The 20,110-nt window shown below is 43.1% G+C and overlaps 1 long non-coding RNA gene across 1 annotated transcript; it reads left to right on the top strand.

Annotated features, from left to right (window-relative positions):
• Window positions 1-40: 40 nt before the first annotated feature.
• LOC138447973 (uncharacterized) lies at window positions 41-13,068 on the top strand. Its single transcript, XR_011259977.1, has 2 exons — window positions 41-211; window positions 6,475-13,068. It is a non-coding gene; the product is annotated as an uncharacterized lncRNA (long non-coding RNA).
• The last annotated feature ends 7,042 nt before the right edge of the window (window positions 13,069-20,110 follow it).

The following is a 20,110-nucleotide window of genomic DNA, read 5'->3' as shown; positions in this document are numbered from 1 at the left end:
GAGGCTAAGTCGGTGGGCGCCAATTTCGAATGGCGGAGAGGCGACGTGATGGCGTCACATCACTGCTCGCTCTTCGAAGGGGGGCACAACTGAGCGTTCTAGTTACGGACAATACCGTTTTGATAAATAATATAAATAACTGTGTTACAGTCAGAATAAACGGCAGATTGAAATAGAAGAAGGACGTTAACTCGTGACTAGGTGTAAACACGTAAGCCATCTTTGAAAAGAATGTTTGGAAAGCTGGGATGTTTTAGACAGCACCGAGTTCTAACATTTATTTGTGCACCTTTCTTTAACGAAACTTTCAAGTTTCCAAGGCCATGTGAGAAGGCCAAACAGCTTGGGTTTGCTTAACATTCTGGAGCTTGTAGTTTTCCCATATTTGAATTGGGAAAGCAAAAACTAGCAATTCCAGAAGCCAAAGGGGAAAAACAGGACTGGTTGGCCTCACACATGGGCGAGGGAAATTTGAGAGCTCTGCTTCAGTGGTACCAATTAAAAAAGCACTTGCGTTTGATTAGAAAATATTTGTATTGAGGTTTTGCAAAGAAACAACAAAGATTTAACAAAGATTTTAAAAAAGGCGTAATCGCTCACAACATAGAATAGGATTCAGTGTATATTCAGGTGGTCTGGGAGAAAGTTGGGCGCTTGAAGGTGCTCCAAAATTCTGCTGCCTGCAAAGCTCTCAACTCGCACGCTTTTTTCGACCCTGTGTTCCTGCCCATGCGCTTCGCTCTGGGGACCGCTCTCTTTTGGCTGTCCCTAAGGTCCGTCGTGAGAGGACTGGTGGCCATGCTTTCTCGGTCAAAGCTGCCATTCTGTGCAATGCTCTCCCCACCGCCCTTCCTGCGGTGTCTGGTCATCTACAATTCAGGAAGGCATTAAAAACTCTACTGTTTTAAATCTCTTTTTTTCTTTGCGATTTTTATGTTTTCAGTCATAGCACCAGGTTGCCTTTGGGTGTCGGTGGCGCTGTACCTTTTTCTCTGGTACGAAAAACGATAACATAAAAAAAATAACTGGTGGGAGGGAGATTTTGCTCCAGAAAGCGGGAGAACAGAATTTCTCCAGTAAATAAAAATCAGGAGTCTCTCGCCTAAATCGAGAGGGCTGGCATGTAGGTACAATGCTTGTCTGAGCAAGCAACATGAGTCAGAGAGTTGTGAAATATGTCTATTGCATTTTGCTTGTTATGGGATGTGGATTTCTGATTTTGAACAATTCCAATCTCTTATCAACCGTGACTCTCTGCTTGTAATGTGTGAGGTGATTTTGAGGTGAAGAACTCATAGTCATCCCTTTGTAGTGCTTATTCAGTTTTGATTTGGGACCTGTTTGTTGTTGGGTTTAGGAGAGAAGAAAGCAAGAGAGGTTGTAAGGAAGAGAGAGTAGAAGAGAGCATCAGAGGTTACAAGGCCATGTAGTTTCGGAGAGGACCTGTAAATAGTACATATATCTGGTAAATATATCTGGGGTATTGCTGGTTCATCTATGTCTATGGTGTGATCTGTGTCAGTGAGCACGTGTGTTGAGGGTATCTATATTTATACTAAATATGACAAAGTCATTAGTTTTATTTGCAGTTAGGTTGGTCTACTTGGGAACCACAAGCATCTAGAGGGTAGAGTCTTGGTAGCTTCCATAAGGAAATGTCCGGTTTTACTTCTATTTGGGAAGGGGGAGGTGGGCGGACCCCGGACCATTATATCCACCCATGGAACATTTGGGAAAATGGTTGTGGCGGGTAGTTTTCAAATGGGTTCCATATTTGTGTACATTTCACAAGTTACCTTGGGTCCCAGCAGAGTGCTTTATCTAGCCTGTGGAACTGGCATACAGAGTTCCACCATAGTCTATAGGACGATGGTTCTTGATTTTTCCAGTTGGAGGTGATGTATCTGTGTGCGCCTATTTGTATGTGTATTACCATTAGATTCCTTATTACTAACCTTTTGATACTCGTTCGTACCAATTTTTTTAAAATGTATTTCTGCTTCTCAAGGTTCCTTTAAAAACTGCATTTGTACTCAATATCTGTATTTATTTACTTTTTAAAACTGCTTGTTTTCCCTGTTCCCTTGCTACCCAATTATACTTGTTTCCATTTTTCCCCTGTGGCCTAATTTCTCTGTGTTCTGTTTCCCCTTTGTGTTCACTTTTACTCACCCTTCGTTCACTTTATAACAGCTTCTGATCTCAATATTCCTTAGTTAATCCTGGGATAATCCCTCTGTTCTGGGGGGGTGGTGCTCAGACCCCGGACCATTATATCCACCCATGGAACGTTTAGGGAAATGGTTGTGGAGGATTTTATATTACTAAGGTTATGACGTAAAAATGTAGCAGGCGACCCTCTCTAGAATGAACATGGCATGATAACCTGTGTTTTTTTTCCCACTTTGAGAGTCCTCAGACATCGCTTTTTGCTCACTGTACATTTCACAAAGGAGGAATATCCATTTGCATATCAGTCTTTGCCCCACCCACAAGGGTAGTCCAGCACCGAAATGCCTTTTTTGTAGGTTTCAAATGGGTTCCATATTTGTGTAAATTTCACAAGTTACCTTGGGTCCCAGCAGAGTGTTTTATCTAGCCCGTGGAACTGGCATACAGAGTTCCACCATAGTCTATAGGACGATGGTTCTTGATTTTTCCAGTTGGAGGTGATGCATCTGTGTGCGCCTATTTGTATGTGTATTACCATTAGATTCCTTATTACTAATCTTTTGATACTCGTTCATACCAATTTTTATTAAATGTATTTCTGCTTCTCAAGGTTCCTTTCAAAACTGCATTTGTACTCGATATCTGTATTTATTTACTTTTTAAAACTGCTTGTTTTCCCTGTTCCCTTGCTACCTAATTATACTTGTTTCCATTTTTCCCCTGTGGCCTAATTTTCTGTGTTCTGTTTCCCCTTTGTGTTCACTTTTACTAACCCTTCGTGGTTTTACTCAGACCCTGGACCATTATATCCACCCATGGAACGTTTAGGGAAATGGTTGTGGAGGGTTTTATATTACTAAGGTTATGACGTAGTTTTGTGTTTGTGCCACTAGGTTAGATGTGGTTTAAGTAGTTTTTAAATGGACAAAAATGTAGCAGGCGACCTTCTCTAGAATAAACATGGCATGATAACCTGTGTTTTTTTCCCACTTTGAGAGTCCTCAGACATCGCTTTTTGCTCACTGTACATTTCACAAAGGAGGAATATCCATTTGCATATCAGTCTTTGCCCCACCCACAAGGGTAGTCCAGCACTGAAATGCCTTTTTTGTAGGTTTCAAATGGGTTCCATATTTGTGTAAAGTTTGCAAGTCACCTTGGGTCCCGGCAGAGTGTTTTTTGTAGCCTGTGGAACTGGCATACAGAGTTCCACCATAGTCTATAGGATAGCGGTTCTTGATTTTCCCAGTTGTGAGTTAATGCATTGGATGGAAAACACTAGTAATGTGTCTAGCAGCAGTGTGTTCTTGGGGGTCGTGAGTTGTCTTTATTCAAGGTGCTTATACAAAGTTATTTTAGTGTGTTTTTTAGGGTTCAGCTGCAGTATGCCTACGATAGACTGTGTTACCTCATTCCAAAAACTGGATGAGCATGGGCAGAGCATGTGCTCAAGTGGGCATACTTCTTGAGGGGATTTACTGTCAATGATTTTGGCCTTTTTGCATTCTTGTTGGTGACCTTAGAGCCCTATGTAGTATTAAGAGTAGTGTTTGGGATTTACTGACAGCTCTCAACGCTGTGCTCATACTTTTGTAGATCTGTACTCATTGGGTGAGATCAACATCAATGTCTAAATTCTGTTCCCATTTAGTGCTGATTTTTTGCCACTTTGTTGATGGGGATTCTGTTTTTATAGAATGAGCCGGCTTTGTATATTTTGCTCGGCAGATGAAAGTCCTCTATGGTATTATTTACTGATTTGTAGTTTTCCCTAAGTTTGTTTATTATTTCGATTAGTTCAAGATGATTACCAAAAATCCTCTGTTTGGTAGACCGTATTTGCGTTGAAGTTCTGCAACTGTGAATGGCTTATTTTTATCTGACAGTTGATAAGTGTAGAATAAAAAGATAAGTGTAGAATAGTTTCTTCTCGATTCATGTTTCCCAACCTATTTGTTTCTTGTTAATAGTTCATTTGGAGTTATGCCATATTGGGAGATTAATAAATTGGTTTTGGTTTATATTAGATCTTTTAAAAAACTATTTTAGCACAACTCTTTTGGGTTTTATTCTCTTTCTATATCCGGCGACTCGATCCTTGTATTAGATGGATCCTGCAAGTCGCACTCCTGGAGTAAATCGGATAAACCCACTCCGTTATATAGAGATTTGTTTAGTAAGGATGCGTCAGACATTTTATAGATTTGTATATTCCTTGATTTGTTTTAATTATTTTAAGCCCTAATAGGTTGACACGTGTTTCGCCTCCATGGCCTTTATCAAAACCGGGCTATATCATTAAAATAATACATACAAAACCAATATTGACATTTCAATATACAATTAATATCCATTGTATTTAGCATAGGACAGCATTAGGGGTTGGTGATAGGGAGGATTTTTCAGGGTGGGAAGAAGACAATAACATTGTCTCGTTAGTTACATTTCTGCATTTGTACGCGTGACTAATAAAATACAGGTCTGCGTCATACTGTATGTACAGAATATGTCAAGGTTTAGACTGCTGATAACAGGCCACAGAGGGTGTGGGGCCAACTGTAGGGCCTTTAAAAACCAGCCTTTGGAAGCCAGCCAGAAATATTGCTTTAAAGCCACAGAGGATTGCTACACTGTCCTGAATCACTAGAATTCTACTGTCTGCAGGCTCTGTGACTGAAGAGGTCTTATTTTCATGAAAGAACATTAAGGTAAGCTGGATTGCACATTTCAACTGAGGGGTAAAATGTGTTATGCGTGTCTATAGTGTGCTTCTATTAAGACGAATATAGTGGCTGGGGAAGATTGAGTATTTCTTGCAAACTTCGTTTTTTTATTTTTTTTTATTTTTCTGCAGTCTTGCACAACTGTGTGTAGGCATTTTCAAATAAACTAGATAATGTGTAAACATTTTTGTGTTTATAGCTCAGTGAGTTAATAGTCCGGCATCTAAATATTAAACCCTCTGAGCATACTCAGAGGGTTTCAAATTTGAAATAGCATATTCTGGATAGATACGCGCTTAGGCCCTTTGGGGGCAGGTGTGTGAATAAAATATAGATGCATTGTGAGGCCAACAAGATGCACGGTCATGCAAGAATGAGATTGAGTTTATTGCTAAACAGCACACATGATGTGACCAAAGGTTTAGATTTTATTTTTATATAAGGGAAGAAATTGTTGATTTTTTAAACATGGCATAAGTAGTATATGAGGAATGTTCACATCCTGTCTTTGGAATGTGTCTGGCTAAATAAGGCAGACTAGCATTATGAACTGTTATGTGCTATAGGGTTCTGGCAGCCTGCAGCAACAGTGCTAAGCCTTATTTTGTAGATTTAGAAAATGTCTTGTGTGTTCTAGTGAACACCAGTAAATAACCAGGGTGTGTTTAGAGGACATGCACCATATTGATAGCATTTCTATAATTACATTTTTAAACCCCAAAATTATTTAAACTTTTTTTAAAATGCTAAACCAGGCCATAGCATGTGAAAGCAGATGTGTACACAAGATTCATGGGGCATTGGGAAGTGGCATATGTTATTTTTGTGGAAAACTTCAAACAATTAATTTTGATGTCATACAACCAAACAGGACTGTTGCTTTAAACAATGTTACAAATGCATTCAGGGTTGGACCATGTATGAATACGTTTTAGAAGAAAAAAATACATTGACAAAGCTAATAGCCGTGTCCTTTATGTAGGCACAGTAAAGCAGAAATGGAGAATGTTAGACCCAAGACTTCATTTAATAACAAAATTAGTGCTTTTGAAGAATAGTCCGTCGCATGTGAGCAACCTGAATTTGAATGCAGGTTGCGCCGAAATATGCAAGCTCTACAAGTTTTGAGGAGGGCTGTGCTTACAGCCAGAATTCTAGGCTGATGTATTAATTACATTATATTAATTTAGACTTTAGGCCTGGTTGGAGAGCACAATTATTAAATGGGGCCATAGCTGCTTTAATGGCCCAGTTGTCCGATGTTTTGTAATAAGTACAATATATTAATTTAATCCTCGGGCTCTTGGGATGCATTTGCAACAGGCTTTCTTAATTGTGTGCCATGCATTTAAAAATATATATTTCCAACCTTTATATAATATTGGCACTTTTGCCAATGTGTCACAGATCAGACTGGTGGTTGACATTTTAAAGGCTGCCAAGAATCAGTGTTATATTTGGGGTCAAGGTGTGCTTCGTTGTTATAAGGGTTTAAGATGTTGAATATTGAGATATGCTGAATATTGTAATGTGTAAAATATGTTTTATATTGATTGTATATTTTTTATGTTTTGTATAGAAATGTCTCAACAATTGGATGTTGCAGCAGGCCGCTTCTGGAAAAACAGCCTGCTTAGGGGGATGTTTTGAGGCCCCAAGAATGAGGCTTGGGGGACCGATAAACCATCATGGGCTCTGCGCTTTTCCAGCACTGTGTGGACCCTTGCAGACGCTGATGTCATAGATCTGGGATGTATCGCGGATTGTGCAATTTTGCCAACATCAAAGCGTGGGAAAGTGGATCTAGGAATGCCAATGGATGTGTCCGAGTCCTCGAGGTTGGATCTGCGTAGCAAGGATTTATGCAGTGTGCCGTTCGCTGGTTCTCAGGGGACTTCAAGCCACAAAGGCATGGGGTTGCCACCACAAATGAACAATGGTTTTTGGGCTAGTTTAAGGAGCCCCAGCAAAAAGGGTTATGGAAATGTCTTCAGAAAAAAGCAGGGTTTTTGGGCCCAATCACTAACCGCAAGCACAAGGTAGAGAGGAGATGATGGCGCCCATTGCTTCGTCATCACCTAGGAATATACACCAGAGGAGCTGCAGCTACCAAGATATCAATCGAGGGAGTGGGCTACACCTAGTGGTTCTGATCTCCAGAACCAGCACTGCAGAATATGGAGCAATGTTTTGATTAATCTTGGTTGTTGATCGTAAGGGCCCAAGGCTGGGGGGCCCCCAACAATCTAAATTGTTGTTTTTCTGATTTATACAAGGGCCCTGAGGAATGTCTGGGAGGCCGTGAGGCATGGAGCTGTTCTTTTTAACAGATGTCAGGGAATGGCTGACAAACAGTAACCCAATGTTTTTTTTTTTACAGGGGTGATGGGATGGCTTGCTATATGCCGAATTTATTATAGCTTGTAAAGTTATGTTGTGTGTGATATACAGTGCATGGGTCTTATACAGTATTAATGGTTGGATCATGTTTTTTATTTACAGCTTTTACCTATTTAGAGGAGGCCACGCATTTAATTTGTGTTTATGTAGCACTTAAACAGCAAATAGAAATGCGCAAATACAGTAATGTTTGCTTATCATCTTCTAGAAGATTGAAAGGCTAACCACCCATTGTGATTTAACCTCACCCTAGAAGCTCGCACTTAGATATCTGTAAATGTTTTGTTAATGCTCACTCACCCTGCAGTCAACTAAACAGAAAATCTCCAAAGTGGCCAAGAAGACTCTGAGCCGCAACTTTGAGAAAATGGAGAGAACGCACCTAGATCAATTTATCAAAGATACCGTAACGGACAGCACAGACGAAGACACCTGCAAGGTCATCCTGGACACCTTAATGCACCATGCAAAGGTGCTAGTCGACCAGAAGGCACCATTAACATACAAACTCATTCGACCGAAAAACAACCAGCAAAATTGGTTCAATTCTGACCTCACGTCATTAAAGAAAGAAAAAAAGAAATCGGGAAAGGAAATGGCTGAAAGAACCAACCTCCAGGAACAAGGATAGCTGGAAAGAATCGGAAAAAACCTACAGAGAATGTATTCGGTAGGCAAAGAAAAATGTCTATAACAATCAAATAAAATCTGCCGCAATGCCTCTGGCAAATTATTCAAAATCCTGAAATCCATAGAAAAGACCCAAAAACACTATACCCACTTTTACGCCTTCACAGGAAGACTGCGACAGAGTCCAAACTGCCTTCTTTGATAAAATCAAAAAGTCAGAGACCTGATATCAAGAGCTCAAACTGACCAGACAACTCCAGTACAACCACCTACAAGGGCCACATCTAACCCCACTGAACCCTTCAGGTTCTAAAAAACATCTTTAGAAGACATACAGCAAATCTTAGCCACCATGAAGCCCACCGCATGCGCAGAAAACATCCTACCACTAAAAATAATACAAGAGAATGCAGACCTATTTGCACCGCTACTTATGAAAATCGTCAACCCATCATTCCGGGACAAGGTTGTGCCTATAAGTATAAAGACAGTCACAGTCACCCCTCTAGTAAAGAAGCCCAACCTCGATCATCGAGATCCTACCAACCTAAGACCCATCACCAATTGTAATTTCATTTTGAAGGTGCTAGACAAGATCGCCACCGTCCAACTACAAGCATACGTGGAGTCCAACAACATATTACACCACCAACAATCTGGTTCCGTGCTGCACACAGCACGGAAACTACGATGCAGAACCTTTAGACCCACATGCTACATATCACCGGCAAAGGGAATACTGGTCTTCTTATACTACTTGATCTGAGCGCCGCTTTTGACCTCCTCGACCACAGTCTTGCTGTCATGATGCCTACCCCCAGGCATCCGGACCAAGCCCATCAGCCCCGGGAGCAGGCATCTAGCCATTTAGTAAAACCTCAGCAGCCCCAGCTAGGGGCTATCTGGGTTCAGTCCTGGCGCCTTAGGCCCCAGGCTCATAGTAGGAATCGGTCCTGGTGCCTAAAGCGCCAGGGTCACAGTCATTACTTACCTCAGGCAGACCATGCTGCAAATGACTCCAATCCAACATGAAGCCTGAAAGGGACTATTTTTCTACAGGGACTATTTTTTACTCGGGTGTGGTTCTAGGGACTTCTTACCTGGGACTACTTTTGAGGCTATTTAAACCACACCCGACCAGCAACACACGCTTCGCGTTATTCTGAATCCAGCAGCTTAACACTCACCGTGCCTGCAGCCTGCATCCAGTCTTCTGCCACGCCCGCCTCAAATCCGGAGCTCCTAAAACAAAGAGGAAAGAATGGGACAAGGTTAGAAAACTAACTTATTTCTATTCCACACCTGATTCTGGATCCATCTTGTCTCTGGACCTGTAAAGAACATCATTTCTGCACGCGCCGCACCTCCAGCTGCAGTGCCGCGCCATACTCGCCAGTCTTCACAGCATCCTTCGGGTCGGCGCTGCCTCCATCATTTCTTCGCCAAACTTCGGCATTTAGGAGACAAAAGAAAACCACAAGGTGAGCCGAGGGAACCAACAAATATAATTCTTACCACCATAGACTTATCTGATTTACCACCGGAGGCATCCTTTTGTGACTCTCCATATTTTCACGTGCCGCATCTGTAAAGAGAGACAAAACAACACGTTTTCCTCGTGCAACATTTACCGGACAGCGCCGGGTAATACAGACTCTTACCTGAGCGCCACCAGCTGCCACAAGAGCATCTTTTCACGAGCCAGCTGCAAGACAAGAAAGGAAGGGGGGGGAACAATAGTGAACATCTGACATATTGAACTCTATGAACTTAATACTTACTGGTCCTCACCAAGAACCTCAAAGTCAATACTCTCCGGAACTCTCCCGAGCCTTCAAACCAGTGAAGTAACTGGAATCGACGCGCCCCTACAAATCCACGCAGGATGGAGAGCTCATCTTTCAAGAATATAAGGAGAATATTTCTACGGGTTAAGCAGACAAGATTAGGAAGGCAAATCCAGTCAGTCATCGCTGCACTACGCATCACGTGGGTGGAGACCGCAGCTGTCCGGGTACGACCAACGCCCCTGTGAGAGCCAGGTGAGCGTAACACTTATCGAACGCGTGCTGGAAAAAGTTCAGACGATGCAATTGGATGGCTCTTTTCCTTTCTCTCCAATAGAAAATCTAAAGTTCATTGGGGTGATAAATTCTCTACGCAATTGACATTCTTTGCGGAATCCCACGGGAAGCCAGCATATCGCCCCTACTGTTCAACCTTTACCTAAGACTACTCTGTGAAGTCCTGGACAACATCAAGGTCTTTTTCGCCAACTATGCTGATGACATCCAGCTGGTATTGGAACTAAGTGGAAACTACGCAGAGGACAGCAATTCAGTTACATCAGTATACAACCACATTGAATGATGGATGTATCAAAATTGGTTATGCCTTAACAGCAAGAAAACACAGCTAATGATCTTTGGCTCCCATCAAGCATGATCCAAACTAATCCCTCAATACAAATCTTTCCAAATCAAGGAATTCCCAATACCGGGTGTCAGAAAGGTCAAGACACTGGGTATGATCATGGAGGCATCTACGAGTGCTGATGCTCAAACTGCGTATGTTACAAAAAGCTGCATGCATCATCTTAGACTATTAAGACCCATAAAGCCCTATATTAATGAAGAGAACTGTACGACAATAGCCAGAGCAATTATACTATTACGGCTGGACTACCGAAACTCACTAATGCTAATGCTTAGTGCAAATAAACCATGCACTACAAAACTCCAGCACATACAAAATAATGCCATCAGGATTATCAAGCAGAAACCCAAGACTGAACACATTAGTAATGACATAAGGGAACTTCATTGGCTCAGAGTGGAAGACTGGGTCTTGCTCAAGGCCATGACGCTGGTCCACAAATGCCTTTATGGGAAAGCTCCAGCATATCTCGAATCAAAAATGTTTAGATCTGTTCCAGGCCGTTCATTAAGAGGCCAAATCACAGGAGCCTCTCACAAAAGATCCAACGGAATGGGTAAAGCCTTCCCCATATCCGCAGCCATCAAATGGAACCAGTCTACCTGTAGATCTAAGACTAGAAACCAACCTTCTGAGCTTCAGGAAAAAGCTGAAAACCCTCCTCTTTAAATAACTACCAAAAAACAGCCACCATTCTTTTATTGTCCTGTCTCCATGTTAGTCGCCTTGTTGTTTGATGTGTCTTCATGTTATGCCATGATGCCTGCGGGCGACCGGCGCGACATAAATAAATGAATAAATAAAAATGATGGCTTCTAGTCTCCAACACCCCTTTGCGTGTGTGCTGGCTAGCTCTTACAGCTGCAACATGAGTTATTTTGTCAAACATTTAGATAATATTATTTCGTTTTACAGTTGCTGGCAACCTCTTTACAACGCCTTGCAACAGCAGTTTAAACACCTGCAATTTGTAGAAGGTATGCCCGAGAGTCTCAACGACTATCAATTATTTCCGCCGAGCATGTTGAATATGATTTATTGTGGACGATTTGATGACTGGGGGCGGGGGAGGGGGTCAGAATGCTGAACTAGAAAAAGCCTACACTCAATATTCCCATCATCGCATTCTAAGCATTTGTCATAGCGTGCAAAACATATTTAACAATGTCAAGACCAACATATCTATAACACTAAATGCTAGTTATATAGTGTAATTTAAAACCCTTTGTGATAAACAACAATTAGCTGTGATAGCCCGCCAGATGTATCCGAGCAAAACACATTTTTTCTTGGAGGCTTTTGAAGACGCTACCAGTTAGCCCTACGGATATCTCCTGGTTGATTTAAAAACAACCACTCTAGAGGATTATCGATTGCGCACCAGTATATTTCCACCGGAATTACCTGCTGTTTACATCTTGAAAAAGACATCTAAAAAACATCAGGCACGATATCAGTAGACGGTCGTGCTTTGACCATGTCGACACGCATACCGCAGAAACATCACGCTGCTGAAAATGCTTGTATATGTCATCCCTCGACAACTCAAGGCCATTCTAGCATCGGCCTCTGACGATTTGGTGGCCACTATTTCGGAGATTGCTCGGAACACTTTAAAGGGACAGGTCCCCCTAACAGACAGCCAAATAAGTGTGTTGAAAAAGAACGTAATCAATAAACTGAGCAATAAGCAAATCTTGCTATGGGTGAAAAGAAAGGTGGTCTTGCAGGCCAGTGGGTTCATAGGATCACTCATAGGCATAGCCTTACCGCTAATCACCAGCTTGCTTTGGGGACAATAATGGAACACACCTATAAAATGTATTTGGTGTACAAGCGTCAGTTAGAAAGCCTAATGGCTCACACACCCGCGCCAGATTGGGATATATGACAAGTTGTTACCATGCGTCTCGACTCAGAAATGAAGGATGTTTTAAACAGATCTGAGTTAGCTAGGCATAATAAAGCGTACTTATATTTGAATATTCTGCATAAATACTTAAACCACGCCTGCCACAGCGATGCAGAGAAAAACAAACTAACTCTATACATGCTGATGGAAGAATCTAGCGGTGTGAAATCCGGTTGTGGCTGATGTGGTAAACACTCTTAGCCAACGCTATAAACCTTATGCTGAACTATTGCTACATAAGATGACACTCGCAAAGGATATGGCTGCTGGTCCGAAAGGGGAGAGTTTATTTCCAAAGGCAGGGGTTCAAGGGGTTCGAGCCTGCACAATCTAGTACTGGGTGTTGCAAACCAGCACCCACGTCAATAATAAATGCCCCCATCAGCTGGAACGAGTTTATGCAAGCAGTCGCTGTTGTAAATATTCCGACTTCGGTCATGGGTAATGTCGCCCAACAACGCCTTCTGGAGCGGCAAAAAACTGGGGTTTCCGCTACTCCTCGCCAAGAACACAGTCTTTTACTCAACCCTATAAGCAGTTCCGCTCCACCAGCCCCAAAAAAGGAATGGAATACCAGCTGGTTTAAAGAATCTTTACCCACCCACGTCATGCATGACTCTGAAATGTTTAGGCCATGTCGAAGATGCTACAGGCCCATATGATTATCCAAATAATGCAGGGGGTCTCCTTTGTTGAATGTATGTTCCTTCTTTGCTATAATGTGGTATAAGATTTTTTGTCTCAGTATTAAATATGTATTTTATTTAAATTAATAAATGTTTTCAAGTCATAAAACCAACTGGTTCTTTATATTATATAGTATGTATAATAATTCACAATGCTTGTTTTAAAACAAAAGCTAGTTTATTGATAGATGTATCACTGCATAGACACTCCTCATTTGCATTTTTCAAACACTGTACACATTTTGCGATATCGCCCTAAGAGACCTAACAAATGAGGATCTCTTCTCAGATGCAGAGGGGGATGGTGAAATAGTAATGGAAATAGCGATGCCCTGTGACATTTTGATTCAGGCCAGGGAAATCCCCGTTCAGCTGATGGCAGTGGTAGGAGCACCACCGTCATTCTTCGATGATGACATGAGGCTCGTACCAAATAATTTGTGGACAACAGGCCCCCATGATGTAGGGCTGTTGCATGGAGTACAACCAGTGATAATTAAACTGAAACAGAGAGCAATTCTACCCCGAGTAAAACAGTATCCATTGTCCCGTGAAGCTGAAGAAGGGATAAAAGAGACAATAAATGCACTGCCAGCACAAGGGATCATAGTGCCCTCAAATTCACCATGTAACACATGCATTTACCCAATCAAAAAAGCAAAAGGAGGGTCTTGGAGTATGATACAAGATTTACGCCCCTTAAATGATGTAATTCAGAAAGAGTTCCCCTTGGTCCCGAACCCTGCATCAATACTATGTAGCATCCCAAAACAGGCATCACATTTCACGGTGGTTGACCTGAAAAACGCATTTTTCTCCATCCCTCTGGCTGAAGAAAGTAGGTACTTGACAACATTCACGCTAGGGGGAAAGAGATATGAACATTGCAGATTACCACAGGGATACTGCGAGAGCCCGAGCATATTCAACCGCATATTGCATGAAGACCTAGGGAACTTATCAGTTGAGAGTACCATAATTCAGTACGTAGACGATTTACTCGTCTGTGCACAAGACGAAGAGAGATTCAGAAAAGATTCAATGACACTCCTGACTCGATTGGCCAACAAGGGGTACAAAGTCGACAAGGGAAAGCTACAGTACTGTCTGACAGAGGTTCTATACCTGGGACAGTTAATATCAAAAGATGGAAAAAGAATAATCCCCGACAGGGTAGAAGCAATAAGATCAGTAGGAGAACCCACAACAGTAAAAGACATGCAAAAATTCCTGGGGATGTGCAACTACTCCCGAGCATGGATATTAGATTATGCGGCATACACCAGACCCCTACTACAAGCACTCAAGGAGGCCCAACAGGAGAACAAGAAACTAGAATGGACGGAGGAAATGAGCGCCTCCTTTAAAGCATTAAAAGATCTAATTTCAAGCGCTCCAGTACTCGCAAATCCTGATTATGGACAAGAATTTTACCTGTTCTCACACTGCAAGGGAACACTAATGACAGCTGTATTGACACAGAAGACGTCCTTAGGACACAAGCCTCTGGCTTACTATAGTGGCACTCTAGATGCTGTGATGCAAGGACATTTCGCGTGCGAGCAATCACTCGCTGCAGCCGCGTTCGCAATTGAGAAAAGTGCCACAATAGTAATGGGATGCCCCGTGACATTGTTTGTGGAACATTCTTTATTTGCAATACTTGAGAGGTCAAAAAGCACACTGACAACACAGCGGGCAACCGCTTATGAGATAATATTGTCCAGCGCCAATATCCATGTGGTGAGATGCAAGACAGTAAACCCAGCAACCTTCATTACAGAAGCATGCACACTAGAGGACATGCAGGAACACGATTGTGCAACGCACAGAGGAGAAAGAGGGGAGGACATAGTGGTGTGTGAGAATGCTCTGAGCGAGGGGGAAGTGTACTTCGTAGACGGGTCAGCATCAATTGACATGGACACGGGAGAGAAACATGTGGGTATGGCAGTGGTGAGATTAGAAGACGGTGAGTATGAGACACTAGTGCAATGCCGCCTCCCATCACATTACTCCGCACAGGCAGCAGAACTGATTGCACTCATAGAAGCACTACATGCAGCTAAAGGTTGTGCAGTGACAATATACACAGACTCCGCCTACATGACAACAGTGCATGGGGGTTTGGCAAGATGGGGGCTTGGCAAGATGGGGGCGGAGGGGGTTTCGACGAGCAGATGGGACTCCGGTGCAGCATGCAGAATTGCTAAAGGAATTGATTGAGGCCCTGCAAAACCCCACAGCGGTAGCAATAGTGAAGTGCCAAGCACATACATCCAACACAGATGCTGTGTCTTTGGGAAACGCGGCAGCAGACGCTGCCGCCAAGGAAGCTTCCTACTTTCAGAAATATGAAGCAGGTGAGTACATGCTGCAGCACAAGATAACCGAAGGGCTCCCAGAAGGCTACAATATGATGCCTATATCGCAAATACTAGAATTACAGGAAGGAGCTAGTGTAGAGGAAAAATTGATGTGGACCAAACGAGGGTGCAGCAAATCGGCAACAGACTTACTGTGGCGACAAAATAACTCAGGAAAAGTGGTAATGCCGGTAAATTTATTGGAAATTGCATTTCAACAACTACACTTCCCTGCACACAATACCAAACAACACATCGCAGCAGAGATACAGGAGGAATGGTTCGTGCCCTGTCTTCAGGAGCACATATCTCGGTTAGCACTGGAATGCACAACATGTCAGATATACAATTCAGGAATGACGTTACGTACACTCCGAGGAACAATTCCAAAACCAGTTGGGCCATTCAGAGAGCTACATATCGATTACGCAGACATGGGAGAAAGATGTAATGGGGCACGTTACATGATCGTGGTTGTATGCCCATTTTCAAGGTGGGTAGAAGCAGGCCCATGTGCACGACCTGATGCTAAAAGCGCTGCAAAGTTCTTAGTGAGGGAAGTGTTCCCGCGCTGGGGAATTTGTGACGTGATTCGCTCGGACAACGGCACTCACTTTGTAAACGAGCTCTTCAAGGAAGTAACTACATTGTTGGGGATAAAGCATAAATTGTGCTCGATTTATCATCCTCAAAGTAATGTCGTAGTGGAAAAGATGAACGGACTATTAAAAGGGAGGTTATCAAAACTATGCTTTTCATTAAAAAAGAACTGGATTTACTGTTTGCCCCTTGCGCTATTTGAGCTGAGAAATCAGCCAAGCAAAGACCACCATTTGTCCCCGCATGAAATTGTGACTGGGAGACGAATGCACACAGCACACTCCCCACTGCGCGAACACTCAGATGCACACAGAAGCGCTGCGATACTGGGAGACGAATTCACAGACTATTTGAAAAAATTGACAAGGGCAGCGCGCGCAATATCAAAGCAGCTCTCTCCACCATTCACGCGAGAGGAAGGAAACATAACAGGATCAGTTCCTACACCTGAACAACAGCTACAGCTGATGCCGGGCGAATTCATATATGTCAGGAGTTTTGTACGTCGGTGGAATGCACCACGGTTCCATGGCCCATACGAAGTAGTGTTTTGCACGCCCACAGCAGTAAAAGTAAAGGGCCTGAAGTATTGGGTGCATTTGACCGACGTGCGAAGGGCATATAGTAATGTGCAGGAAGAGGAGGATGAGGAGGCACAGACAACCGCAAACAGTACAACTGAGCAGAATGTCTGACTGAACTTATGTGTGTATGACAGTAATACAGATGAATAAGTATTCAGTGTTTGTTTTTTCTCCACTCATGAACATATATATATATGTAATGATATGATAAAATTGTGGAATGTTTTTTCCCCTGTCTGTGAATACCCTTCCCTGCAACCCTACCTGCTACCATTCCCCGTCAACATAAAATTGGCACTGGTAGTGCCAACAAAATGTTTACATTCATGCACTTAATGCACTTTTATATCTTGAACAGGAACTACCATGGCATCTAACGGGCAGCCTGCAACGGATAGATTCGCTAGGGTTAGAGAGTGGTTAACTAAGAAATGCAGCTATTCGTATGAATGTGGACTATCAGTGTGTATTACATTGTTTTTTTACACTAATGTTTGGCTTGGTTACATACTGGTTCATAGCGTTCATCTCTATCGAGATGAACGAGGGGGGGAGGGACTAACAGCACTACTGTAATTAATACAGCCACGAGTGTAAATACTAGGGAAGGTGACTTCTTGGTATGGGACGGGACTAAACTTGTATGGGGTTACTACACAACACCATCCAATGCTGTCATCTCAAAAAATGAAGAGCTACAGGCTGAAATGCAAAATAACAGTGTCCCCGCCTAAGATATCTAATTACAATTCTCACAGTTTAAACGACCGAAACCCCTCCGCCATATCCTGGTTGTATAACACCCCTACCAGCCAACCTGCCTCCATAGTGTCGGATAACAAAACGGAAGAAAATGAAAAAATGAAAGCAACACATGAAATATTATACGATGATTGGGTAAAGGGGGGCGGGAAGGAGAAAGGGGGGTCTACTGTGTCTATCGCCCATGAAACCGGGAAGTATATTAGAAAAAGAAATAACAGGAGAAAAAGGGGAGCGGACAGGGGAAACTATGATGAGTATTATGGGTTAGGAATAGATAAAATGGAAGACCCACGACGCCCCCACCAGACGAATAAATGGTATGCAGATATGAGCACAACAGCTAAACAAACAACAAACGAGAGCTGTTATGTCTGCTCCCTCATTCCCCATGCTTCAGGTACACCCAAGGTATTGTTGCCCAGAGAGTTGCCTATTGTAGATGCCCAATGTCTCCTTCATCTCACGTTATGCAGGATTAAGAACACCTTCCATGCACATGATGTTACTTTTAAAATTCGGCAGAATGAGAAGACTTGTTACCCGAAAACCGTAGGAGTGATATGCCTGGAAGAACCATTTTTTGTGATACAGGGAACACTTTTTTCGGACAAGTGGAAGGACGAAGAAGTACTGTGCAAAGGTGAAGCGCTGAGAGGTGTGGCACCAGAGAAACTGCAATGGATAAAAGAAACGTGCACACCAGTATGGAAGGAACACATTTCAAAACTAACTTGGGTAACAGCCATTGAAAAACCCTTCAAACTGCAGAACGAAATAAACCATGAACTATGTTTTAAAGGAGAGGGAAAAACCCCTATGGGGACAAACAAGAACTGTAACAAGACCCTCACCATCCCAGATCTGAGAAAATGAACAGCAGCCCTAATGGACACGTATTGGGTATGCGGCAACCAGGCGTACCTGCACCTCCCCCAGTCATGGAGTGGCAGCTGCTCAATGGCCACTCTGCACTCGCCCCTAATGGTGATACCAGAAAGCCACATTGATGGAAGCAAAAGAAAACGAGAAAACACCCAACAAGGCGAGCCCCAGCTGACTGCAGAATCACAAATCTATGTCTTATCTTCCGGGAGCAAGGAAGAGGTGCTATCCCGAAACAGACGAGCATCAAACTACATATCAAAGGCATCATCGGAGTTGCTGGCGCAGATCCCAGACAGATACCGATTATTCAGCTCGGCAGAGACATTTTTCGCCTCGCTCATCCCAAGTATCCAGGCCAGAGCAAATGCAAAATGGCTCCAGATAACACGCTGGGAGCTGATCCAGTTGGAAAATGACACTGAAGAAGGGTTTAACGTAATAAAAGTGGAACTAAGAGCTTTACGATTGATGACAATGCAAAACAGGTATGTCTTGGACCTGTTGACTGCGATGGATGGAGGTGTTTGCCGAAAAATCGGAAGTGCCTGCTGCACTTTCGTACCTTCTGAAGACGCAGAAAACGGCTCGCTGTCCCATGTGATTGAAGCAGTACACAATCTAGGAGAAAGGATGAAAATGGAAGGTGGAGCAGAAGACAGCACATGGTTCGACAATATCTTCTCCTGGGTTCCCTCATGGCTGGGAATGACTGTGAAATTTTTAATGCCAACTGTGGTGTTCCTCCTCTTTATTTTTTGCCTGTGCCAGGTGGGTCTTCGATGTTGTGCTAACGCAGTACCTAATGGTGCAATGATGATGGTGACAATGGGCAACACCCGTGGTACAATACAAACTATGCAGGAAGTGCAGGTACAGACCGGAATCGATGACACACCAAGGTATCAACTAGTGCCTAGGTATCATGACAAGGATATCATAGACAAATTGTGGCACACCACCATCAGAGAGCCCCGTATACTAGAATGGTACCAGGAGGTGTGGGTAGACTTGGAAGGAGAGAGCGGATGTATATACCTGACCTGTACCCCAGATGAATATGCTAGGAGGGGAGAGAGCTTAAGGGATGTTTGCAGAGCCTGGATGCCCATAAAAGGCACACCAGCATGGGATGAGGCAATTATGGACGAAGAAGAGTGTAGGAGATTGAATGAGTTAAAGAATTAGTTACTTAAGTAACGAAAGGGGGAAATGTAGGGGAGGACTGGTCCAAGAGACCCCCCTTGTCTACATCCTCTCCCCAGGTGAGGGCTATGACTCATTGGGCGTCCTCTCATGCCACCCGGGCCCAGGTGGTGGAGGGTTCACCTACTGAACACATTGCCCACACATATTGAATTTAGCTAGGCCTCAGAAACCATTTTGGTCTGACAAAGATGGTGTGAGCTCAGCGCACTGTAGCGCGGCCCCCACCCTTGGAGAGTTTCAATTATCCCTGTAGCCGCAGCACCCTGGCAGATCCGCTGTGAGCCCGTTCCCACGAACAAGACGGACATGAGCTAGCATAAAAAACTAACACTAACATTTCACCTTCCGCAGTACATCGCTGCGCCCAGCATGACCCGGTCAGCAAGGCCTGGGTGATGGGAAGAACTGTAAAATGGTCATCCGATGAAAGTAGAAAAATACCCACATACAAATGTCAAAAACTACTTGTAATACGCGTAGTCTCTCCCCAATTACTCCCACTAAAGAAATATGTAAAGATGTGTAATTATTGTAGAAATGCATGTTTATATGACACTAGCAATGAAGGATCCACACTTCTGCAGGTGTGCACAAATGATGACAAGCATTACGGGGGACAAGTCTTTATATGTATCATTAAAAACGTACACCCTGCAGCCCCGCACCATAACTGAACTAATGCTGCTAGAGTGCAGGGGAGAATGAATGCAACTATACATAAGGCTCGTGTGAAAGACACGTGCAA

Source organism: Ambystoma mexicanum, chromosome 1p, assembly GCF_040938575.1.
Source record: "Ambystoma mexicanum isolate Mex_15411 chromosome 1p, UKY_AmexF1_1, whole genome shotgun sequence".
NCBI lineage: Eukaryota > Metazoa > Chordata > Amphibia > Caudata > Ambystomatidae > Ambystoma > Ambystoma mexicanum.
This window is presented reverse-complemented; position numbering and strand designations above follow the sequence as displayed.